Source organism: Nerophis lumbriciformis, linkage group LG20 (genome assembly GCF_033978685.3).
Source record: "Nerophis lumbriciformis linkage group LG20, RoL_Nlum_v2.1, whole genome shotgun sequence".
In the NCBI taxonomy this organism is placed as follows: Eukaryota; Metazoa; Chordata; class Actinopteri; order Syngnathiformes; family Syngnathidae; genus Nerophis; species Nerophis lumbriciformis.
The window spans coordinates 42,352,561-42,380,000 of record NC_084567.2 but is presented as its reverse complement, the minus strand read 5'-3'; the positions used below and the strand labels follow the sequence as shown (position 1 = coordinate 42,380,000).

Genomic DNA, 27,440 nt, shown 5'->3' with positions numbered 1-27,440 from the left:
ACTTCCCTGGCTCTTTCTCTCCCACTGCTGCTGTATCACACTGTCTGTCCCTTTTAACCCCTTCACCTTATCTCTACTCCACCTTACACTCACTTTCTGTCTGGGTTCTGGTACCCGGTCCCTCCGTCGCCTCATTATCTCTGGTGTCGCCCCACTCACCTGTAAGACGTCTTCTTTTCTGTGAGCCAGCCAAAGACCGGTCGTCCTTCTTCTCCTCTCGCCTCAGAAGGTCTTTTACCATTCCCATCTTGACTCAAGAGGAGATGAAGGTTGATTGGTAATCATAGCGCCCTTGAGCATGACATAGAACAGGGGGTGTCACACTCCTTTTTTTGGCTGCCCTCAGAGGGGCCACTTGTAAAAGTGAATGTATATGAGTAGACATGTGTAATAGCCTCGTTATGGGGAACTGATTATGCTTGATTGATGGATAATTTGCGTTGACAATATAAGTCGGAGTTCCTTAAGGCTCTGGATGTTGTGGGGATGTCTTGGTTGACAAGACTCTGCAGCATCGCGTGGACATCGGGGGCGGTACCTCTGGATTGGCAGACCGGGGTGGTGGTTCCTCTCTTTAAGAAGGGGAACCGGAGGGTGTGTTCTAACTATCGTGGGATCACACTCCTCAGCCTTCCCGGTAAGGTCTATTCAGGTGTACTGGAGAGGAGGCTACGCCGGATAGTCGAACCTCAGATTCAGGAGGAACAGTGTGGTTTTCGTCCTGGTCGTGGAACTGTGGACCAGCTCTATACTCTCGGCAGGGTCCTTGAGGGTGCATGGGAGTTTGCCCAACCAGTCTACATGTGCTTTGTGGACTTGGAGAAGGCATTCGACCGTGTGCCTCGGGAAGTCCTGTGGGGAGTGCTCAGAGAGTATGGGGTGATTGTAGCGGTTTGCTCCCTGTATGATCAGTGTCAGAGCTTGGTCCGCATTGCCGGCAGTAAGTCGGACACGTTTCCAGTGAGGGTTGGACTCCGCCAAGGCTGCCCTTTGTCACTCATTCTGTTCATAACCTTTATGGACATAATTTCTAGGCGCAGTCAGGGCGTTGAGGGTATCTGGTTTGGTGGCTGCAGGATTAGGTCTCTGCTTTTTGCAGATGATGTGGTCCTGATGGCTTCATCTGGCCAAGATCTTCAGCTCTCATTGGATCGGTTCGCAGCCGAGTGTGAAGCGACTGGGATGGGAATCAGCACCTCCAAATCCGAGTCCATGGCTCTCGCCCGGAAAAGGGTGGAGTGCCATCTCCGGGTTGGGGAGGAGATCTTGCCCCAAGTGGAGGAGTTCAAGTACTTTGGAGTCTTGTTCACGAGTGGGGGAAGAGTAGATCGTGAGATCGACAGGCGGATCGGTGCGGCGTCTTTAGTAATGCGGACGCTGTATCGATCCGTTGTGTTGAAGAAGGAGCTGAGCCAGAAGGCAAAGCTCTCGATTTACCGGTCAATCTACGTTCCCATCCTAACCTATGGTCATGAGCTTTGGGTCATGACCGAAAGGACAAGATCACGGGTACAAGCGGCCCGAATGAGTTTCCTCCGCCGGGTGGCGGGGCTCTCCCTTAGAGATAGGGTGAGAAGCTCTGTCATCCGGGGGGAGCTCAAAGTAAAGCCGCTGCTCCTCCACAGCGAGAAGAGCCAGGTGAGGTGGTTCGGGCATCTGGTCAGGATGCCACCCGAACGCCTCCCTCGGGAGGTGTTTCGGGCACGTCCGACCGGTAGGAGGCCACGGGGAAGACCCAGGACACGTTGGGAAGACTATGTCTCCCGGCTGGCCTGGGAACGCCTCGGGATCCCCCGGGAGGAGCTGGACGAAGTGGCTGGGGAGAGGGAAGTCTGGGCTTCCCTGCTTAGGCTGCTGCCCCCGCGACCCGACCTCGGATAAGCGGAAGAAGATGGATGGATGGATGGAATATAAGTCGTGGTGACAAGCAGGAACCCACGTACCGTATTCTTTGGACTATAAGTGGCAGTTTTTTTCATAGTTTGGCCGGGGGTGCGACTTATACTCAGGAGCGACTTATGTGTGAAATGATGAACACATTAGCGTAAAATATCAAATAATATTATTTATCTCATTCACGTAAGAGACTAGACCAGGGGTCGGCAACCTTTACCAGTCAAAGAGCCATTTTGACCAGTTTCACAAATTATAGAAAACAATGGGAGCCGCAAAAAATTTATGAAATAACTTTAATAAGGGCGTACCATGATGGTACAACATTTGGCGCCTTCTACAATTTATATTAACAGCATGCTAGCCCAACACGGTGTATAATGTATCCCGGAAGAGTTAGGGCTGCATGGGATTCTGGGTATTTGTCCTGTTGTGTTTATGTTGTGTTACGGTGCAGATGTCCAATCCTATCACATCCCCAGAGATGGCGAAATAGAAACAAAAAGACGTAGTTGAGGCAACTTTTTTTTAAACCCTTTGCAAGGATTGTGATTGAATCTTCATCTAAACAGAATTATGTGAGAGTCCCGTCGGTCGGCATCCCAGGGAAAGTTGAAATATTACAGTCAGTGTTTTTTATTATGGTTAGATTGTATGTTTAGCACCTAGCAATGCTGCTGATGCTATAGTGTTACAATGAAGCTACATCCGTTTAGCACTCCGTTTCTAACTCTTATAGCTCAGCCTCTTTGTGTTCGGGCTCAAAAATATAATATAGTTTGTCCCAAAGTAATCGTTGTTGACTTTCACAAAATCTGCTTGATTAGCATCGTTGTTGACGAGGAAGGGATCTGGGGTTCCTAGCACGACGTCACATCACCGGCTTCCTCATTAACTCTCAAAGTGGCTCAGGAATGATTTTGATACTGTGGGGGAGATGTAGCCAACGCTGCCTGCAGGAGCAAAAGTCACCGCCTCTGTCCATGGTGCTGAGGACAGATAGGGGCGTGGCAGTGCTGACGGCGAGACACAGCTGGCAGATGATTAGATTCCACAGGTGGTACGTGTTAATCTAATCATCTGTTGTCTTTAACAGTAAGCGGCCGGGAGCAGAAGAGGAGAGAGGATACGGACGTGGCTGAAAAGTCACGTTCTAGGGGAGAAAGACCTAAGTACATTTAAACCTTTGTTAAAACTACACACTTGGCTCTTGTGCCGTGTCTTCGGTGGAACTGCAAGGAAGCGACTTCCACAGATACTATTTTGATCATATCTATTTATTCGCAATCTTTGGAAGTCTTTTGGTGTCATAAATCACACCGGACCACAAGCAATTATGTGGTGGGCTAATTGAAATGATGTGGCAGGCCACTGCTTGATTAGCATCGTTGTTGACGAGGAAGGGATCTGGGGTTCCTAGCACGACGTCACATCACCGGCTTCCTCATTAACTCTCAAAGTGGCTCAGGAATCCCTGTGAGATTGATACTGTGGGGGTGATGTAGCCAACGCTGCCTGCAGGAGCAAAAGTCACCGCCTCTGTCCATGGTGCTGAGGACAGACGGGGGCGTGGCAGTGCTGACGGCGAGACACAGTTGGCAGATGATTAGATCTCACAGGTGGTACGTGTTAATCTAATCATCTGTTGTCTTTAACAGTAAGCGGCCGGGAGCAGAAGAAGAGAGAGGATACGGACGTGGCTGAAAAGTCACGTTCTAGGGAAGAAAGACCTAAGTACATTTAAACCTTTGTTAAAACTACACACTTGGCTCTTGTGCCGTGTCTTCGGTGGAACTGCGAGGAAGCGACTTCCACAGATACTACTTTGATCATATCTATTTATTCGCAATCTTTGGAAGTCTGTTGGTGTCATAAATCACACCGGACCACAAGCAATTATGTGGTGGGCTAATTGAAATGATGTGGCGGGCCACATAAGATGATATGGCGGGCCACTTTAAATTAACTTGGCTCCCAGGCCTTGAGTTTGACTTGACCCTGAAGGGGAAAGCTCTCTCAAACACTGTTTTTTTGAACAGGTGAACATGCGTTCCGAGTACTGCTGATTGCGCCTTGTTTCACCTTCTATTCTTGAAACCTTGAAGGAGATAACAATAAAACCACCTAAGGTGAGAGAAAGGGCAGAACTGGATAAATAAAGAAGGACCCGAAATGAGTAAAGGAAATCAAAATAACAACACAGCTGGGTGACTTAAGTTCAGTCTGCAACTTTATTTGCCAAGGACTTGGCTCTGGGATCAGAAGGCTGATTCAAGACTCAATATAGACCAAACAATAACAAGCAAAGCACATATTACCCCACCTGCTGCCTCAAACATCTAGCAATTCTTGCAATGCTTCCGGAACCGCTGTTTGAATTATTGTGCAGTCAGAAATTGTCAGTTGTGTTGGTCTAAATTAGCCAATTTGACCTAATTGGACTTATTTTTTACTAAAAAATATGTGATATTGATCTAGCCATCCATTCATTTTCTACTGCTTGTCCCTTTTTGGTATCGCGAAGAGTCCTGGAGCCTATCTCAGCTGTATTCGGGCGGAAGGCGGGGTACACCCTGGACAAGTCGCCACCTCATCGCAGGATATTGATCAATGCCAGCCACAAATAGTCACACCCAGAACTATCCAACTGTACTTTTGTGACTCGATCTGCCAGGGAGGTTATTTTTTTCAACAAGTATGAGCTGGCAACTTGTCCAGGGTGAACCCTGCCTTCCGCCCAGACCTCCACCCCGAAAGGGACAAGCGGTAGACCATGGACAGGTGGAAGTATGTTAGGGAAAGTGACGTCCAAAAAAGGGATTTCGATAATGTTTTTCTTTCGACATGTATCCCCTTTACACTGTCTGGGTCTAAGCTTTGACAAACTGTGCAATAGACTGCAACAGAGGCTATATTTTTTGCGAAGATTAAGATTGTACGGCGTAAGCAGCCATATCATGATGATTTTCTACCGTGCCATTGTAGAGAGCATCATTAGATACGGGATCACCTCATGGTTTGGCAACCTAACCGTTAAGCTAAAAAGCAAACTGGCCAACATGCATAAAACGGCAATGAAAATCGTAGGGAGGAAAGAATATGAGCCTATACAGAGCATCTATGAGCAGGCAGTTAGGAAAAAAAGCTAAGAAAATGATTTCCAACTCACAACACCCACTCTTTCCTGAATATGGAACCCTGCCATCAGGGAGAAGACTCCGGGTCCCACTATGCAAATCTAACCGCCTTAAATTATCATTTGTTCCAGCCTCCATTAAGCTGACCAACAATGTGCAATAGAATTTTAATACATAGGTTAGCACTTTTTTAGCACATAGCACTTTAGCACATAGCACTTTAGAACTAAACACTTTAGCACACAGCACTTTATCCATGAGCTCTAGTGCAATGCACATTGGTACTTTATCTTTATCTCCATACTGTAGATTTAATGCCTACATCAAAGTGCCACCTATGTCTATCAAGCTCCATGTTCTGATGTTTAAATGTAAGTTGTATGGTTGTGGTTGTGTCTGTGCTTGTGTTTTTGTTCTGTTGTTTTTGGGTATGTTAAGAAAGCAATGATGCACTGTGCCCAAGACAAATTTCCCCGCGGGGACAATAAAGTTGAACCTTGACCTTGACCTTGAAGCTCTATGTTTATATGCACTGCTGACGGAAACTGAGTGTTCCGATACGATACCGATATTGGAGCCATGAGTTTTGGTCAATGTCGAGATTGGTCTGATAGGATATCAGCACAAATCGTAGTACATACTAGGGTTGTCCTGATACTAATATTTCAGTACCGCTACCAGAATGTATTTAGATACTTTTCGATACTTTTCGGAACTTTTCTAAATAAGGGGGACCACAAAAAAATGGCATTATTGGCTTTATTTTTAACAAAAAATCTTAGGGTACATTAAACATATGTTTATTATTGTCCTTAAATAAAATAGTGAACATACGAGACAACTTGTCTTTTAGTAGAAAGTAAACAAACAAAGACTCCTAATTAGTCTATGCAGTAACATATTGTGTCATTTATACACCTATTATTTTGTCCACATTATAAAGGACAAGCTGTAAAAATTGATTATTCATCTACTTGTTCATTTACTGTTAATATCAGTTTTTTTTTCTTTCCATTTCTATCTACACTTCTGTTAAAATGTAATAATCACTTATTCTTCTCTTCTTTGATACTTTACATTCATTTTGGATGATACCACACATTTAGGTATCGATTCGATACCAAGTAGTTACAGGATCACACATTGGTCATATTCAAAGTCCGCATGTGTCCAGGGATGTATTTCCTGAGTTAATAAACATAATATGAATTTAAAAAAAAGGAAAAAAGATTGTGTTACGATAAAAAAAAAAAATATATATATATATATATATATATATATAAATATATATATAAACAGAGACATAATTACATTTGGCTTAATTGAGGACAAACGTCTGGGCTGTACTCTTGTACAGTCTCCACCACGCTCTGACGAAAGATTGTACGCTTCCTTAGTTATTTGGACTTTCCCTAAATACATGGCAACAGCTGTTTCTAAGGGAGGGGGGTCGTAAACAGCCATGCCTTTGGTTACAAAACAGTTCAAAGACAAGGTCGTAAAACAGTTCAAAGAAAAGGTGCCTGGAGGGGAGTCAGGCCCTGCTTACTCTACGCTTTGTAGATCTCGGGTCAAGACAATATCTTTCTATAAATTAAAATAGAAAATAAATAAACGACGCCTTCATGTCGCTTGCCATCGTACACAGTGGCGTTTTACAAGCCTTCTGCTTTGTAGGATGAGTTCAGACGAGCTGAACTCATTGTAACACAAACACAAATATATATATATATATATATATATATATATATATATATATATATATATATATATATATATGTATGTGTGGGAAAAAAATCACAAGACTATTTCATCTCTACAGGCCTGTTTCATGAGGGGGGGTACCCTCAATCATCAGGAGATTTTAATGGGAGCATTCACATACCATGGTTTATATAGGGCACAGAGTGGGTGGGTACAGGCTGGCGTAGGGGCGTGGTGATTGGCTCATGTGTTACCTAGGAGGTGTTTCCGTCTGTGGCGGCATGTTGTTACAATTTCGCTGCGCTTGTTGAGGGATGACAGGTCTGGACGGTAAATAATAAACAGTTTCTCTTTCAAGCATAGGTTGCATCTTTTATTACCACTATTGTAAGGTGTGCTGGATGCAAGAATTTGCCATGTTATTGAATATTCAACATTATTGTCTTTGAGGTCCCAAATGTGTTTGCTGAGTTCTGTGGTATTCCGCAGGTTTTGGTTCCTGAAAGAAGCCTTGTGATTGTTCCATCTGGTTTTAAACTCTCCCTCGGTTAATCCTACATATGTGTCGGATGTGTTAATGTCCTTGCGTGTTACCTTAGATTGGTAAACAACTGATGTTTGTAAGCACCCCCCGTTGAGAGGGCAATCAGGTTTCTTGCGGCAGTTACAGCCTTTGTTGGTTTTGGGGTCGCTCTGTCTGGGGGCCGACGGCTCATTTGCAATTGTTTTATTGTGGTTTGAGATAATTTGTCGTATATTGTTCATACAGCTGTAGCTCAATTTAATGTTGTTCTTGTTGAATACTTTTCTTAGGCTGTTGCCTTTGGGAAAGTGTTTGTCAATCAGAGTGAGGAATTTGTGTCCAATGTTAGTTGAGACGTTTTTGCTGTATGGGGGGTTGTACCAGATGATGTTGTTTCGTTTTCTGTTCTTTTTTGGTTGGTTTCCTGGCGTGGGTTCATAGGTGAGGGTGAAATTGTATCCGCTTTCATCAAGGGCTTTTTGGTACGGGGGGGTTGCTTGGTCAAATTCAGCTTTGCTAGATGACAGCATCGATAGCCTTTTATTAATTCCGGTAGGTATTCTTTTCGTGGTGGTGGGTGGGTGGTTGCTGTCATGGTGCACGTATTGGAGTGTTGTGTTGGATTTCGTGAATGGTTGGTAGCTGTTATTTCTCAGGTTGAAAGTGACGTCGAGGAAGTTGACGGTTTGCTTGTTGGCTTCAATCGTGATCCGTAGGCCGTTCACACGTTTCTGCTCCGTCAAAACTTCCCATAGTGACGTCAAATGTTGCATTGTTCTATATATATATATATATATATATATATATATATATATATATATATATATATATATATATATATATATATATATATTTCCTGTAGCAGTTTCATGTCTTCATTTGAGCGATATTCCCCGCACATTGCTTTGTTTTAGCGATCAATAATATTTCAGTTGTTTTTAATCCTTCTTTGTGGGGACATTGTTGATTGTCATGTCATGTTCGGATGTGTCATGTCTGCGTAATCATGTTTTGTTTTAAGTCATGTTTTGTTTAGTTATAGGACTCTTTGAGTTCTGTCTTTTCACTCCCTTGTCTTGTTTCCATGATTACCCCCATTAGTTTCACCTGTTCCACGTTTGGACTCATTGTGCACTCTTGATTGTCACCATAGCAACCCATTAGTTTTCACCTGTCACGTCACGCACCTGTTTCACGTTTTGAGTCACGCACCTGCTTTCACTAATCATGTCCATAGTATTTAAGTTCATTCTTTTCAGTTTGTCGTCCTGACGACCTCACCACATTTATGCTCCGTCCATTCGTTCCATGTCCATTCCTCAAGCAACTATTTTTGTCCAAGCCAAGTAAGTTTTTGTTCCATGTTTATAGTCTTTTTGGTTTCATAGGTTGTTCTCCGCCATTGTGCGTGTTTTTTCGTTTGTACTTTTTTTGCTATAGTCTTTTGGTTTCATAGTTTATTCTCCGCCACTGTGCGCGCTTTTCGTTTGTACTTTTTTTTTGATATATTAATAAATCATGTACCTTCATTCCCGTCTCGCCCGAGCCAACTTTCCGTTGCATCCCGGAAAAGCAAACACCCAAGATCAAGTCATGACAGGATGTACACTGTGGACGCCGCCTTTGCTCCACAGTAAGTCTTTGCTGTCGTCCAGCATTCCGTTTTTGTTTACTTTGTAGCCAGTTCAGTTTTATTTTCATTCTGCATAGCCTTCTCTAAGCTTCAATGCCTTTTCTTAGGGGCACTCGCTTTTTGTTTATTTTTTGGTTTAAACGTTAGACACCTTTTTACCTGCAGTCTGCCCCCTGCTGTTTCCGACATCTACAAAGCAATTGGGTACCGGCTGCCACCTACTGATATGGAAGAGTATTACACGGTTACTCTGTCGAGCTCAACAACAACACATCATTTGCAGACTATAATTACTGGTTTTCTTAAGATATTTTTAACCTAAATAGGTGAAATTAAGCACTGTATCTCATTGCACAGTGGCTGAAAAACACTGATCTACAGAGCACAAAGCACGAAAACAAAACAAAGCCAGTTGTAGAAAATAAAGAAGAGTTTCATTTGCAATGAAATATAATCAGAGTTAAATAAGAAGGCCACAATAGGAACAGGAAGTGGAAGAGAATACAGCTCCAGAGTTGAAAGGGTCAGTGTGGTGGTGTGTAGTGATGTTGAACAACAAGTAGTGAGGATTAACCCCTCCACTGCATGAACAACACACCCTAACACACCACCACGCTCAGGGCCTGGGAACACTGGAGACTTCTGCACAAAACTAATTAGCTACTAAGTCAACTGCAACTGAACGATCTGCTGGATTCACAATGGAGGGCCGAGCCAGGTCTCTGTCTCTCTCTGTGTGTGTGTGTGTGTGTGTGTGTGTGTGTGTGTGTGTGTGTGTGTGTGTGTGTGTGTGTGTGTGTGTGTGTGTGTGTGAGTGTTCATCTTCATCTTGACCAGAATATTTTTTTGTGCTACTTGTAAATTCTCATATCCCTTAATATAGACGAAAACATTCATATATATACATGGCTTTGACTAAAAAAGTCATTGTATATTTATATAATATAAATAGAATGACTAAAAATATAAATAGTGGAATTGAATAATATAAATAGAATGACTAAAAAATAAATATAAATCTAAAAAAATATAAATAAAAAAATATAAATATAAAAAAAAAATAAAAAAAAAAAAATATATATATATATATATATAAATAGTGGACTTGAATAATATAAATAGAATGACTAAAAAAGTCATTGTATATTTATATAATATAAATAGAATGACTAAAAATATAAATAGTGAAATCGAATAAAATAAATAGATGGACTAAAAAATAAATATAAATATAAAAAAATATAAATAAATAAAAAAATATATTAAAAAAAAATAATAATAAAAAAAAAAAATATATATATATAAATAGTGGACTTGAATAATATAAATAGAATGACTAAAAAAGTCATTGTATATTTATATAATATAAATAGAATGACTAAAAATATAAATAGTGAAATTGAATACTATAAATAGATGGACTAAAAAATAAACATAAATATAAAAAAATATAAATAAAAAAATATAAATATAAAAAAAATATATATAAAAAAAAAAAAAAAAAAAAAATATAAATAGTGGACTTGAATAATATAAATAGAATGACTAAAAAAGTCATTGTATATTTATATAATATAAATAGAATGACTAAAAATATAAATAGTGAAATCAAATAATATAAATAGATGGACTAAAAAATAAATATAAATATAAAAAAATATAAATAAAAAAATATAAATAAATAAAAAAATAATAATTAAAAAAAAAAAAAAAAAAAAAAATATATATATATATATAAATAGTGGACTTGAATAATATAAATAGAATGACTAAAAAAGTCATTGTATATTTATATAATATAAATAGAATGACTAAAAATATAAATAGTGAAATTGAATAATATAAATAGATGGACTAAAAAATAAACATAAATATAAAAAATATAAATAAAAAAATATAAATATAAAAAAATAATAATAATAAAAAAAAAATTAAAAAAAATATAAATAGTGGACTTGAATAATATAAATAGAATGACTAAAAAAGTCATTGTATATTTATATAATATAAATAGAATGACTAAAAAAGTCATTGTATATTTATATAATATAAATAGAATGACTAAAAATGTAAATAGTGAAATCGAATAATATAAATAGATGGACTAAAAAATAAATATAAATATAAAAAAATATAAATAAAAAAATATAAATATAAAAAATATATATATAAAAAAAATAATAATAATAAAAATATAAATAGTGGACTTGAATAATATAAATAGAATGACTAAAAAAGTCATTGTATATTTATATAATATAAATAGAATGACTAAAAATATAAATAGTGAAATCGAATAATATAAAAAGATGGACTAAAAAATAAATATAAATATAAAAAAATATAAATAAAAAAATATAAATATAAAAAAAAAAAAAAAAAAAAAAAAAAAATATATATATATATATATATATATATATATATATATAAATAGTGGACTTGAATAATATAAATAGAATGACTAAAAAAGTCATTACATATTTATATAACATGAACAGAAAGGGCTTCACGGTGGCAGAGGGGTTAGTGCATCTGCCTCACAATACGAAGGTCCTGAGTAGTCTTGGGTTCAATCCCGGGCTCGGGATCTTTCTGTGTGGAGTTTGCATGTTCTCCCCGTGACTGCGTGGGTTCCCTCCGGGTACTCCGGCTTCCTCCCACTTCCAAAGACATGCACCTGGGGATAAGTTGATTGGCAACACTAAATTGGCCCTAGTGTGTGAATGTGAGTGTGAATGTTGTCTGTCTATCTGTGTTGGCCCTGCGATTAGGTGGCGACTTGTCCAGGGTGTACCCCGCCTTCCGCCCGATTGTAGCTGAGATAGGCTCCAGCGCCCCCCGCGAACCCAAAGGGAATAAGCGGTAGAAAATGGATGGATGGATGGATGGATAAACAGAAAGATGGTTGCATGCGAAGGTGAAGCGTGTCATGGATCCATCGTGCGGAGAGATGGTACCTTTTCAGATTTGAATCGACACGATACCAATTCCTGGTACCTGGTACCAACACTGTTTGTGTGTAAAAAAATGTGTTTAATTACCAGTGAGCTGATAATGATAACGTTGTTGTCCAATTGTTACATCTGCATTTCTTACACTTTTGAGTCTCATTTGCAAGTACTATATAATTGACTTCACATGCAATTAGTAGTGTATTGCCTCGTAAGGGAGTAGTGTTTGCCATTAAGGTGAATCTAGTCTTATGTTGTGCCTACAAAAAAGGTTGCATTTATTACAAGCTTGCTGTTTGAATTTAAAATGCACCTTAGTTGTTTGTTGTCAGGTTCAAACCCTGACGACATCTATTAAACAAGACATAAAGCAAGGAATTAAACATAATTACATTTGGCTTAATTGAGGAGAAACGTCTGGACTGTACTCTGGCATAGTCTCCCACCATGCTCTGACGAAAGATTGTACGCTTCCTTAGTTATTTGGACTTTCCCTGATTACATGGCAAGAGCTGTTTCTAAGGGAGGGGGGTCGTAAACAGCCATGCCTTTAGTTACAAAACAGTTCAAAGACAAGGTCGTAAAACAGTTCAAAGAAAAAGTGCCTGGAGGGGAGTCAGGCCCTGCTTCCTCTCCGCTTTGTAGATCTCGGGTCAAGACAATATCTTTCTATAAATTACAATAGAAAAAAAAACAACTGACGCCTTCATGTCGCTTGCCATCGTACACAGTGGCGTTTTACAAGCCTTCTGCTTGGTAGGATGAGTTCAGACGAGCTGAACTCATTGTAACACAAAGTTTTGTGATAACTTAGATACAATTATTCTGACATTTGCAGTTTTCATTACCAAATCTGGAGGCGTTGAAATCATGTAAAATTTGTGATTTCTGATTAATGCTAATCGGTAGCACGTCTATGCCAAATCTAATGTAAACTAGCATCGAGCTAGCACGTCTTCAAAAGTGAAGCCTTACTTTACGTGGTTTTTTTTGGCATGGAAAATTGTAACTTATACATATAAATAAGGCACTTCCTGTTTGATCCTATGTGAATCCATACCGAGTATACTATAGTTGGCTAAAAGAAGGACACTCATTTAAAGTGTAACACATTAAAACACTGCTTTTATTTTGAAATAAGTGCTGCAACAAAAGCTGCAAAAAGCAAAACATAATACATGCTTTTTGCTAAACTTGGACAACTTTTTGCTTTTATACGACTTTTCTTCCTGGTCTTATGGTTCAGTCTTCTGTCACTAAAGGACACAATTTCCCTCAATCAAAATATATATATATATATATATATATATATATATATATATATATATATATATATATATATATATGTGTCCTTTAGTGACAGGAGACTGAACCATAAGACATTTGCTCGACACTTTAATATATATATATATATATATATATATATATATATATATATATATATATATATATATATATATATATATATATATATATATATATATATATATATTAAAGACACTCTAATATATATATATATATATTAAAGACACTTTAATATATATATATATATACATATATATATATATATATTCAACCTGAGAAATAACAGCTACCAACCATTCACGAAATCCAACACAACACTCCAATACATGCACCATGACAGCAACCACCCACCCACCAACACAAAAAGAATACCTACCGGAATTAATAAAAGGCTATCGATGCTGTCATCTAGCAAAGCTGAATTTGACCAAGCAACCCCCCCGTACCAAAAAGCCCTTGATGAAAGCGGATACAATTTCACCCTCACCTATGAACCCACGCCAGGAAACCAACCAAAAAAGAACAGAAAACGAAACAACATCATCTGGTACAACCCCTCATACAGCAAAAACGTCTCAACTAACATTCCTCACTCTGATTGACAAACACTTCCCCAAAGGCAACACCCTAAGAAAAGTATTCAACAAGAACAACATTAAATTGAGCTACAGCTGTATGAACAATATACGACAAATTATCTCAAACCACAACAAAACAATTGCAAATGAGCCGTCAGCCCCCGGACAGAGCGACCCCAAAACCAACAAAGGCTGCAACTGCCGCAAGAAACCTGATTGCCCTCTCAACGGGGGGTGCTTACAAACATCAGTTGTTTACCAATATAAGGTAACACACAAGGACATTAACACATCTGACACATATGTAAGATTAACCGAGGGAGAGTTTAAAACCAGATGGAACAATCACAAGGCTTCTTTCAGGAACCAAAACCTGCGGAATACCACAGAACTCAGCAAACACATTTGGGACCTCAAAGACAATAATGTTGAATATTCAATAACATGGCAAATTCTTGCATCCAGCACACCTTACAATAGTGGTAATAAAAGATGCAACCTATGCTTGAAAGAGAAACTGTTTATTATTTACCGTCCAGACCTGTCATCCCTCAACAAGCGCAGCGAAATTGTATCAGCATGCCGCCACAGACGGAAACACCTCCTAGGTAACACATGAGCCAATCACCACGCCCCTACGCCAGCCTGCACCCACCCACTCTGTGCCCTATATAAACCATGGTATGTGAATGCTCCCATTAAAATCTCCTGATGATTGAGGGAACCCCTCATGAAACAGGCCTGTAGAGATGAAGTAGTCTTGTGATTTTTTTCCCACACATACATATATATATATATATATATATATATATATATATATATATATATATATATATATATATTAAAGTGTCGAGCAAATGAATTGGTGAGTCCCAGGTGTATCCTGCCATCCTTTACTGCAACCAGCTGGTGAGGACAGCTTCCTCCATAGGAACTGATGTATCTCACTACCATGTTCAGTTCCTCCCCTCTGGACCGAGGTTTTTAGTCCCAAGAGGCAAAACAAAACAGTACAGATGCAGTTTTGTCCCAGCTGCCATAACACAACCAAACAAGCCGCAGTCCTGTTTTAGTGTAATTTATTCTTTTATTGATTGTATTGTATTCTGCTTTGTCCCAAATCTTATCTGATTATGAGTTCATAGTTATTCTCCATATGGGGAACTTTGAGTACATTCACAATCTTACCAAATAGATTATCAAACATTCCAAAAGAATGTTTATTTAAATAAAGATACATATTTAAATATCTGCTGGACTTATGATTTCAAAGAAAGTTATCGATTAGTTTGAACACTGTGAAAATGACAAGTAAAATTCTGGCAACTGAGTTTTTTATCATATAATCAACTTTAGGACCATTTTTCCATGTACCGTATTAGACTAAAAACCGTAGATTTTACGGTAAAAAACTGGCAGCTCTGTTGCATACTTTTTACCGTAAGAAACAGTGCTACTATTTCTCCATTGAATTCCTTTCATTCTTTTTTCTATATGTCTGTATAAAACATTGGAAATGTTCATGGTAAAATTATGGTGACTAAGTTTTTACAGTAAAATCTATGGTTGTTGTTTTAATAGTGTATTACTGTACATGAAAAAAATGGTAACAAATTTGATTATAAAGTAACAAACTAAAAATGACTAATAATGTAATCCATACGCAATGATATACTTGTATATAAATCCATACATTATTCACTGTTCCAAACGGCCAAACCTAACTTTGATGTGGCCCTCAAGGAAAACCACTTTGACACCCCTGCCCTAGGGCATCGCCACCGAAACCGACGCCCTCCTTTGGCATTCGATACTGTCCAAAGGAAAACGGTCATTTATTATCCACATTTTAATTGCAGATTCAGGAGGAACAGTGTGGTTTTCGTCCTGGTCGTGGAACTGTGGACCAGCTCTATACTCTGGGCAGGGTCCTTGAGGGTGCATGGGAGTTTGCCCAACCAGTCTACATGTGCTTTGTGGACTTGGAGAAGGCATTCGACCGTATCCATCGGGAAGTCCTGTGGGGAGTGCTCAGAGAGTATGGGGTATCGGACTGTCTGATTGTGGCAGTCCGCTCCCTGTATGATCAGTGTCAGAGCTTGGTCCGCATTGCCGGCAGTAAGTCGGACCCGTTTCCAGTGAGGGTTGGACTCCGCCAAGGCTGCCCTTTGTCACCGATTCTGTTCATAACTTTTATGGACAGAATTTCTAGGCGCAATCAAGGCGTTGAAGGTATCTGGTTTGGTGGCTGCAGGATTAGGTTTCTGCTTTTTGCAGATGATGTAGTCCTGATGGCTTCATCTGGCCAAGATCTTCAGCTCTCACTGGATCGGTTTCCAGTGAAGCGACTGGGATGGGAATCAGCACCTCTAAGTCCGAGTCCATGGTTCTCGCCCGGGAAAGGGTGGAGTGCCATCTCCGGGTTGGGTAGGAGATCTTGCCCCAAGTGGAGGAGTTCAAGTACCTCGGAGTCTTGTTCACGAGTGAGGGAAGAGTGGATGGTGAGATGGACAGGCGGATCGGTGCGGCGTCTTCAGTAATGCGGACGCTGTATCGATCCGTTGTGGTGAAGAAGGAACTCAGCCGGAAGGTAAAGCTCTACGTTCCCATCCTCACCTATGGTCATGAGCTTTGGGTCATGACCGAAAGGACAAGATCACGGGTACAAGCAGCCCAAATGAGCTTCCTCTGCCGGGTGGTGGGTCTCTCCCTTAGAGATAGGGTAAGAAGCTCTGTCATCCGGGAGGAACTCAAAGTAAAGCTGTTCCTTCACATGGAGAGGAGCCAGATGAGGTGGTTCGGGCATCTGGTCAGGATGGGAGGTTTTTCGGGAACGTCCGACCGGTAGGAGGCCACGGGGAAGACCCAGGACACGTTGGGAAGACTATGTCTCCCGGCTGGCCTGGGAACGCCTCGGGATCCCCCGGGAGGAGCTGGACTAAGTGGCTGGGGAGAGGGAAGTCTGGGCTTCTCTGCATAGGCGATGGATGGATGGATGAATTTGAATTGCCTTATTATAAAACTCAGCGCAATATTTACTTTTAGGAACAACGCACAGCAGAACACAAAACATCTGACAATCTGGAATGTTCTTCAAGGTATTGTGAACTCGGATTTGAATCACAACACAAACCACGACGGCATTAAAACAAATTGCCTGCAGTTTACTGCGACGCTTCGTGTAATTTAATCCTACATTTGGTCTTTTTGTGGCCCGTCTTTAATCTTGTGTGCATGTTCTGTCAGGCGCCTTCTTACTGGCTTTCTGAATGTGCCGGCAGATGTTTTCTTAGTCATAATGTCTTTTTAATCACCAATCCTGAAGTCAAATGCCAGCAGGCAACTTCCAACCTGATTTGCATCGCTTGTTTTTTCGTTCATCTCTTCCCAACAGCTAAGATGGCATCAATCATTCTTAACAAGACACACTATCAGCCTTTCCATGCATCACTTTCATTTTGGTCCTACAATTCATCAATTCTATTGAGAACCAGCATCCTTGGTCACTTTAAACGCTTAGTGGGGCGGCATGGCGTAGTGGGTAGAGCAACCGTGCCAGAAACCTGAGGGTTGCAGGTTCGCTCCCCGCCTCTTACCATCCAAAAATCGCTGCCGTTGTGTCCTTGGGCGGGACACTTCACCCTTTGCCCCCGGTGCCACTCACACCGGTGAATTGAATGATGAATGATAGGTGGTGGTCGGAGGGGCCGTTGGCGCAAAATTGCAACCACGCTTCCGTCAGTCTACCCCAGGGCAGCTGTGGCTATGAAAGTAGCTTACCACCACCAGGTGTGAATGTTTGATGGGTTCTACATGTAAAGCGACTTTGGGTACTTAGAAAAGCGCTATATAAATCCCAGTTATTATTATTATTATTAGTGTCTCCTGGTCGGAGCCAATTCGAGGGATCCTGCAGTGAACCCCAGTTTAAGATTAATCTTCCGACAAAATAAGCCAATATTGGTATATTTTGTCATCTAAGACAGTGTGTCTTAACCATAGGGCGGGCCCATTGTTGTACCGCCAGCGCCCGGTAGAGGGCGGACACAAAATATTTGTTTCTTAGCTGTGCTGTTGACGGTCCCTGACACAAGGCTGAAGCTTAGAGGTGACAGAGCTTTCGCCGTTGCTGCTCCCAAGCTCTGGAACGACCTACCCCTGAGTGTTAGACAAGCCTCCTCTCTTCCTGTTTTTAAATCTCTCTTAAAAACATATTATTCCATGGCTTTTAACACTGAGTGATATCCATCCTGCAATGGCGCCCCATAATACACCTGCTGTCAACCTGTTTTTATGTTTTTATGTTTTTATTTATTCTATTTTAATTATTTATTTTTTATCGTGTTCTGTTTGTGTTGTGTTGTGTTTGCTCGGTACTCGTTTCGTCTTTTAACCTGTTCATTGTACAGCACTTTGGCTACCCCTGTGGTAAATTTTAAATGTGCTTTATAAATAAAGTTGATTTGATTTGATTTGATTTGGTACTCAGTTGTAATACACCTTTCCACCACTTGTGGCAGTAGTGGCAATGTCAAACAAACAGAAGAAGTCTGGAGCCAAAGTCATGGAGAAGTTTCTTGAGCGCAAAAATTATGAGTAACGTGGTGAAGCCGAATTTAATTTCATTGACAGTTTAGTTAAGAAACATATTCATTTCGAATTTAGTTTATTTTAGCACATCATTGTATGTAAATGCATTTTCCGTCCCTTTATTTGCACTATACTTGGCTAGTAATTATTTTTGTTTCTATTAAGCCTGACCTAAGCCTAAGGTTTGTGTGTGAAATAAAAAAAAAAAATCTTTGTACCGTATTTTTCGGACTATAAGTCGCAGTTTTTTTCATAGATTTTTCCTTTTTTGTTATGCATTTTCGGCAGGTGCGACTTATACTCCGGTGCGACTTATACTCCGAAAAATACGGTAATTAACACATTTTCATATTGTTGACAAGGTTGAAAACTGCAAATTAGGTTAGATATAAGTATTGAATATTATTAAATCAGGAATAAGATTACTCATTCAGTGTTATTATTGGAGTGGGTCCCGTCCCTTGGGTAATGGAAAAGTTGGGCCCCAATCTTATACACTGTATTTTGTTGGACTATTAGGCGCACTTAAAATCCTTTAATTTCTCAGCCTTATGTCTGGAATAACTCTGGTTGTGCTTCCCGGCCTCAAAGCAATTTTATTTGGTACATAAGTGTGACCAGTAGATGGCAGTCACACATAAGAGATATGTGTAGACTGCAATATGACGCCAGTAAACTTTAAATGTTCCATTGAAAACAAAGAACATTACACACGGCGCTCAAAAATCTGTCAGAATGTTTTTAGTACGACTTTGAAGCCGCACCGCTTGATGGTATGTCGATGCATTACGGCTACTGTAGTCAGAGATACAAATATTACTATGGTTTGTGTATAAGGACCGCAAAATGGCACCCATTAGAAGACATATTATCTGGCGTTTTGTCGCACAATATTATGCAAAAGCAACTTTTCTTACCTTCTGGTACCTGCTGATGTGTATTTGAGATCTGCATAAGTCCTGAAAAGTTGCGCTCGTCCGCCACTGTAGTTCGTCCCGACCCCGTAGTCGATAAGCTTCTTCTTTTTCTCTATCTTCTTGTTATGTGACATTCATCCTCCACTGTTATAATTTCTAATATAAAGTAGTGTAAAGTTCTTACTTATATCTGTCAGTAAACTCACCATGAAAGCATTAAAACATACCGGTGTAGTGAGTTTACATTATTCACCCAAGGAACTTTAAATATTAGAGAGTTCTGGTGGGAAGGTTCTCAGTCACCAGAATTTGACAGTAAAAGCAGTGTTTTCTTAACAGCATATAAAAAAATGGAATACATGGAATGGAATGGAGAAAAAATACATACCGATAATGTGTCATGAGACATGCAAAACTAAATTATATACAAAGAGGATACAAGTAAAGGATATTAAATGTGCTCAAATATAGCTACAAATGAGGCATAATGATGCAATATGTACATACAGCTAGCTTAAATAGCATGTTAGCATCGATTAGCTTGAAGTCATGCCCTGACCAAATATGTCTGATTAGCACTCCAACAAGTCAATAACATCCACAAAGCTCACCTTTGTGCATTCTGTCATGTCCGTGTGATCATGTTTTTGTTTTGGTCATGTTCGTTTTGGTTTTTGGACTTTTTGTGCACTTTTGTTTTGTCACCATAGCAACCATTAGTTTTCACCTGTCACGTCACGCACCTGTTTCACAATTTTGAGTCACGCACCTGTTTTTGTTAATCATGTCTATAGTATTTAAGTTCATTGTTTTCAGTTTGTCGTTCTGACGACATAATAATAATAATAATAATAATAATAATAATAACTTAAATTTATATAGCGCTTTTCTAAGTACCCAAAGTCGCTTTACATGTAGAACCCATCAATCATTCACACCTGGTGGTGGTAAGCTACTTTCATAGCCACAGCTGCCCTGGGGTAGACTGACGGAAGCGTGGCTGCAATTTGCGCCAACGGCCCCTCCGACCACCACCTATCATTCATCTTTCAATTCACCGGTGTGAGTGGCACCGGGGGAAAAGGGTGAAGTGTCCCGCCCAAGGACACAACGGCAGCAATTTTTTTGGATGGTAAGAGGCGGGGAGCGAACCTGCAACCCTCAGGTTTCTGGCACGGTTGCTCTACCCACTACGCCATGCCGCCCAGACATCCCCGCATTTATGCTTCTGCACACTCTCCACACCCTTATGACCCTTGATGCTCTTTTTTTCATGCCGGTTCCATGCCAAGCAAGTTTTTTGTTTATCAAGCCACAGTTAGTGTTTTTTTGTTGTTCATAGTTTACGCCTTTGTGCAAGTATTTGTTTTCATAGCCAAGTTAGTTTTCTCCGCCACTGTGCGCGCTTTTCGTTTGTACTTTTTTTGTAGTTATAGTGTTTAAATAAATCATGTATTCACCTTCACGCCACATCTGGTCCGATTCACTTGCACCTCGGGAGAACAAACCAAGCCATAGTCCCGGTCGTGACACATTCACGCACAGTATAAAACGTTTGGTGGACAAAATGAGACAAAGACGGAGTGGAACGATTTTACATGCAAACAAACTGTCGCGTCACAGTCCACACTATGGTGAGTTCAAGAACCGCCAAAATTAGTAGGACAAAACGATGTTCACCAAATAGTGTCATCAGTGAAGCGTACACACAAACATTTTAAACATTTCTAACAATTGGGAATATTTCTTTTTCCATTTTCATTCCTTTTTAGAAAATGCTCCAGGGCACTAAAGAGTCGCGGGTTGCTGACCCCCGGCCTAAATAGTCCTTACAAGTACTAAGCTCAAACATACGTCACGTCAGAGAGGCGCCTTGGTTTATGGGCAGATGATTGATCCTTTTCAGTCCAGGAGAGTCCTTAGGAAACACTTAAAGCTGTAAGGTCTGGTCTTTAAAACTTATGCAAACTCTCATTTCACCATTCTGCTGTAGACCCTCACCTGGCCTGGTCTAAGTGCAGACCACCACATCTGTTACATTTCTAAAATGGTAGTCATTGCTCCTTCTTCCGTGGTGTGTGATGTCATTTCATGTGTCGCTCTTATACTCTGCTGTCTTATCCTTCTTCTCATCGTCTTCTTCTCCTATGCAAGAATGTCACCACAGCTTGGCTGAGATCAGACATGTCAGCACCTCCGTCACACACACTCATAGGTTGTTCGGAGAAACACAGGACGTGTCAGCACCTTCGACGCACACACACACACACACATTTGTGTATTTGTTACCTACTTGAGACCTCCGAAAAATGCCCGCCTCTTTAGGACCACCCTTTGTAGATATATAAAGATGTGTATTTATAACATTACCGTATTTTCCGCACTATAAGGCGCACCTAAAAACCACAAATTTTCTCAAAAGCTGACAGTGCGGCTTATAACCCGGTGCGCTTTATATATGGATTCATATTAAGATTCATTTTCATAAAGTTTCGGTCTCGCAACTACGGTAAACAGCCGCCATCTTTTTTCCCCGTAGAAGAGGAAGTGCTTCTTCTTCTACGCAAGCAACCGCCAAGGTAAGCACCCGCCCCCATAGAACAGGAAGCGCTTCTTCTTCTACTGTAAGCAACCACCCGCCCGCGTAGAAGAAGAAAAAGCGCGCGGATATACCGTACGTTTCATTTCCTTTATGTGTTTACATCTGTAAAGACCACAAAATGGCTCCTACTAAGCGACAGGTTTCCGGTTCATGAAAAGACGCAATCTCTCCATCCGCACACGGACTACTATTTCACAGCGACTGCCTAAAGACTTTCAAGAAAAGCTGGCTACTTTCCGTGCATATTGTAAAAACAAGATAGCTGAAACAAAGATCCGGCCAGAGAACATTATCAACATGGACGAGGTTCCACTGACTTTTGATATTCCTGTGAACCGCACTGTGGATACAACGGGAGCACGTACGGTGAATATTCGCACCACAGGGAATGAGAAGTCATCCTTCACTGTGGTTCTAGCTTGCCATGCTAATGGCCAGAAACTTCCACCCATGGTGATATTCAAAAGGAAGACCTTGCCAAAAGAGACCTTTCCAGCCGGCGTCATCATAAAAGCTAACTCGAAGGGATGGATGGATGAAGAAAAGATGAGCGAGTGGTTAAGGTAAGTTTACGCGAAGAGGCCGGGTGGCTTTTTTCACGCAGCTCCGTCCATGTTGATATACGACTCCATGCGCGCCCACATCACGCTGGTTTTTAATATATTATTAAAGTTTGACTGACCTATCTGACTGTTTTTTTGACATTCCTTTAGCGCAGTTAGATGCGGCTTACAACACGGGGCGGCTTATAGGTGGACAAAGTTTTGAAATATGCCGTTCATTGAAGGCGCGGCTTATAACCCAGGGCGGCTTATGGTGCGGAAAATACGGTAATAATATATACATACTATGCAAATATAAAAAGGTTTGTTGTGAAAACTGAGTTGGAATTTCACAAGAAAATGGTCGCAATTTCACAAGAAAAACTTAGAATTTTGGTAGTACCATAATAAAACTCATAATTTTACTCGACGAAAGTCACAATTTTATAAGAACACTTTAAATGCTGGCAATATCCATCCATCTTCTTCCGCTTATCCGAGGTCGGGTCGCGGGGGCAGCAGCCTAAGCAGGGAAGCCCAGACTTCCCTCTCCCCAGCCACTTCGTCCAGCTCCTCCCGGGGGATCCCGAGGCGTTCCCAGACCAGCCGGGAGACATAGTCTTCCCAACGTGTCCTGGGTCTTCCCCGCGGCCTCCTACCGGTCGGACATGCCCTAAACACCTCCCTAGGGAGGCGTTCGGGTGGCATCCTGACCAGATGCCCGAACCACCTCATCTGGCTCCTCTCCATGTGGAGGAGCAGCGGCTTTACTTTGAGCTCCTCCCGGATGGCAGAGCTTCTCACCCTATCTCTAAGGGAGAGGAAACTCATTTCGGCCGCTTGTACCTGTGATCTTGTCCTTTCGGTCATAACCCAAAGCTCATGACCATAGGTGAGGATGGGAACGTAGATCGACCGGTAAATTGAGAGCTTTGCCTTCCGGCTCAGCTCCTTCTTCACCACAACGGACCGATACAGCGTCCGCATTACTGAAGACGCCGCACCGATCCGCCTGTCGATCTCACGATTCACTCTTCCCTCACTCGTGAACAAGACTCCGAGGTACTTGAACTCCTCCACTTGGGGCAAGATCTCCTCCCCAACCCGGAGATGGCACTCCACCCTTTTCCGGGCGAGAACCATGGACTCGGACTTGGAGGTGCTGATTCTCATCCCAGTCGCTTCACACTCAGCTGTGAACCGATCCAGTGAGAGCTGAAGATCCTGGCCAGATGAAGCCATCAGGACCACATCATCTGCAAAAAGACCTAATCCTGCAGCCACCAAACCAGATCCCCTCAACGCCTTGACTGCGCCTACAAATTCTGTCCATAAAAGTTCAGAACAGAATGGGTGACAAAGGGCAGCCTTGGAGGAGTCCAACCCTCACTGGAAACGTGTCCGACTTACTACCGGCAATGCGGACCAAGCTCTGGCACTGATCATACAGGGAGCGGACTGCCACAAACAGACAGTCCGATACCCCATACTCTCTGAGCACTCCCCACAGGACTTCCCGAGGGACACGGTTGAATGCCTTTTCCAAGTCCACAAAGCACATGTAGACTGGTTGGGCAAACTCCCATGCACCCTCAAGGACCCTGCCGAGAGTATAGAGCTGGTCCACAGTTGCACGACCAGGACGAAAACCACACTGTTCCTCCTGAATCCGAGGTTCGACTATCCGGCGTAGTCTCCTCTCCAGTACACCTGAATAGACCTTACCGGGAAGGCTGAGGAGTGTGATCCCACGATAGTTAGAACACACCCTCCGGTTCCCCTTCTTAAAGAGAGGAACCACCACCCCGGTCTGCCAATCCAGTGGTACCGCCCCTCACACTCACTTGTTATTTCATATGTTGACCAGAGGGGGAGCACTTTTAAAAGCGACACACAGTCAGTTTGAAAAATCCCTCCTTTTGAAAATTTGAAAAAATTTGAAAAAAAATTTGAAAAAATTTGAAAAAAAATTGAAAAAAAAATTGAAAAAAATTTGAAAAAATTTGAAAAAATTTGAAAAAATTTGAAAAAAATTTGAAAAAAATCCTTCCTTTTTGGGACCACCCTCATTTTGATAGAAATCACCACCAGGGGGTGCAAATGAGATCTCTATTTTTAGTTTTTTATAATGTGCTTAAGGCCGATAACAAAGGAGTCAGGGACCACAGATGGCCCCTGTGCCGCACTTTGGGCAACCCAGCTGTAAAATCTAACTGTTAACAGCCACTATAGTCTTAGTAGCGTAGTGTATTTGTTCATCCTATGCTCACATGTGGGTTAGGGTTAGGGTTAGGGTTAGGGTTAGGGTTAGGGTTGGACACTGTTCAACTGGCGGGTTTTTTTGGGGGATGAATAGGGAAGTCCTTCTTTAGCTGCCGTCTTGTTTGATCATATATTTCTGCCTTTGCACCTGTCAATGTTTACTTTTGTATGCACATTAAATCAACAAAAAAAAAATCCTGACTTTGGAGCAATGTTCACGGACTCTAGTACTTGGCCCTCTATTAGATGGTACTTTTCCTTGTTGATGTCTCAAGAAGTGTAGAAATACAAGAACACACACACACACACACACTCATGCGGTCCATGTGTTGTTATGAAGGTCCACATGGTTGACATAAAAAAGCAGTCCAGTGGGAAGAAAGCCATTGGGGCAAGAAAGAAAGGAGAGTAGAGAATTGAGTGATAAGTGGAGGGAGAGTGTTGGAGAAGGTGAAGAGGGACTTAAAGCTCAAAAGTGGAGAGATGGGTGGAGGAGGATTGTGAAGATCACCTGCCACTCGACTGTTGCTTTGTCCATTACTGGAGCCACCTTTGTTTCCATCCCAGGTCTCAGAGGTCTAAGTGGCTGATAGTGATGCACGGGCCATTCTCTTCCACTTAATTGTCTTCTGTCAATAGTCTTCACTTAATTGTTTTGTCCCTCTTATCAACCTTAAACTTCTCCCAACTTTTTATTGAGAGAGAGCAAGCAAGCCTTTATTCCCTGGGAGGATCATTTTAATTGAAACTTTCTCCTAAGTTTTTACGTGCATGCATGCATAGTTGAAGAGGCTTGTCAAGTTCCAGCAACTCATTTTAAACCACTCAAATTAATTTTCCTTTGCCACAACTGTCTGATGGCAGGGCCCATGTTTTGTTTCCATTTCCTTGCGCTGAAAGAAAAGACTAATTTTGGTGATCACTAATCACAGAAAACCTTGTTTTTTAACACACACAAATGGTACTCTACATGTATGCATATTTAAAACCTATCAAATCAACTAAATATGTGTTCATACTAGGGTTGTACGGTATACCGGTGCTAGTGTAGTACCACGGTATTAATCCCCGCACCCTTTTTTTTTTTAACGGGTCACACTAGTGTAACACGTGCAGAATGTGGCTTGGCATTGTCTTGCTGAAATAAGCAGGGGCGTCCATGATAATGTTGCTTGGATGGCAACATATGTTGCTCCAAAACCTTTATGTACCTTTCAGCATTAACGGTGCCTTCACAGATGTGTACGTTACCCATGTCTTGGGCACTAATACACCCCCATACCGTCACACATGCTGACTTTTAAACTTTGCTAGAACAATCCGGATGGTTCTGTTCTTCACGAGGTTCACAGTTCCCAAAAACAATTTGAAATGTGGACTCGTCAGACCACAGAACACTTTTCCACTTTGCATCAGTCCATCTTAGATGAGCTCGGGCCCGGCAAAGTCGGCGGCGTTTCTGGGTGTTGTTGATAAATGGCTTTCGCTTTTGCATAGTAGAGTTTTAACTTGCACTTACAGATGTAGCGAGCAATTGTAGTTACTGACAGTGGTTTTCTGAAGTGTTCCTGAGCCCATGTGGTGATATCCTTTACACACTGATGTTGTTTTTTTTGATGCAGTACCGCCTGAGGGATCCAAGGTCATGGGCATTCAATATTGGTGTTCAGCCTTGTTGCTTACGTGCAGTGATTTCTCCGGATTCTCTGAACCTTTTGATGATATTACGTAGATGGTGAAAATCTTAAATTCCTTGCAATAGCTGGTTGAGAAATGTTGTTCTTAAACAATTTGTTCCAAATACGTGTTTGGTGAGCATCCCTCAACTTTCTCACTCTTTTTTGCCACTTGTGCAAGCTTTTTTGATCAAAGTTCTCCTCTACATTGTGTCCATGCACTCTTCCATTTGAGTAAATGACTAATCAACACACACACATACACACACACACACACACACACACACATTATTGTATTCGTTACCTTCTTGAGATGTCCGGAAAAGGCCTACCTCTTTAGGACCACCGTTTCTAGATATATAAAGAAGTGTATTTACAACATTAATAATATATACATACTATGCAAATATAAAAAAGCTGTGAAAAATGAGTTGAAATTTCACAAGAAAAAGGTCACATTTTCACAAGAGAAACGTAGAATTTTGGTAGTATTATAATACAACTCATAATTTTACTCAACCCAAGTCAAAATTTTTCAAGAAAAACTGAACATTTGTGCAATATTATGATAAAAGCTGGAATTTTACTCAATAACAGTCGCAATTTTACAAGAAAAGCTTCGAACTTTGGCAATTTTATGAAAAAAGTCTTAGTTTTACTCAAAAAAAAGGCACCATTTTATAAGAAAACTTTAGAATTCTGGCGATAATATAATAATAATCAAAATTTTACTTGGCAAAATTATGACAAAAGTGATAATTTTACTCAAAAAAACAAAAATGGCAATGTTGAGATACACGTCAGAATTGTATATGACAGATGTCACCATTTTGCATTAAAAAGTAATAATTTTACATAAAAAAGTTATAATTTTACATAATTTTTTAAAATAATTTTCTGAGAAAATATTGCTATATTACGGAAACAGAAAGAATATGAGAAATCGTTCTCAATTTTATATGAAAAAAGTCGACACATTGTGAGAAAAAGACTGCTTTTAGTAAAAAAAAGTATTTTTTTTTTTTTGTTGGTAATTGTTTTTTAATATTCATTATTTACTTCAAGTTATGACAGTATGTCTCTATATGCATGCATGTCTCAGTCGTTTTTGCCACTTGTACCATCTT

At 40.6% G+C, this 27,440-nt stretch overlaps 1 protein-coding gene and 1 long non-coding RNA gene across 2 annotated transcripts in view; both read left to right on the top strand.

Annotated features, from left to right (window-relative positions):
* Positions 1-27,440, top strand: part of cntfr (ciliary neurotrophic factor receptor) — an 850,210-nt gene that overhangs the window by 181,248 nt on the left and 641,522 nt on the right. The window lies entirely within an intron of this gene.
* On the top strand, positions 8,116-9,686 carry LOC140679642 (uncharacterized). The gene is made up of 2 exons (XR_012051032.1): positions 8,116-8,645; positions 8,714-9,686. It is a non-coding gene; the product is annotated as an uncharacterized lncRNA (long non-coding RNA).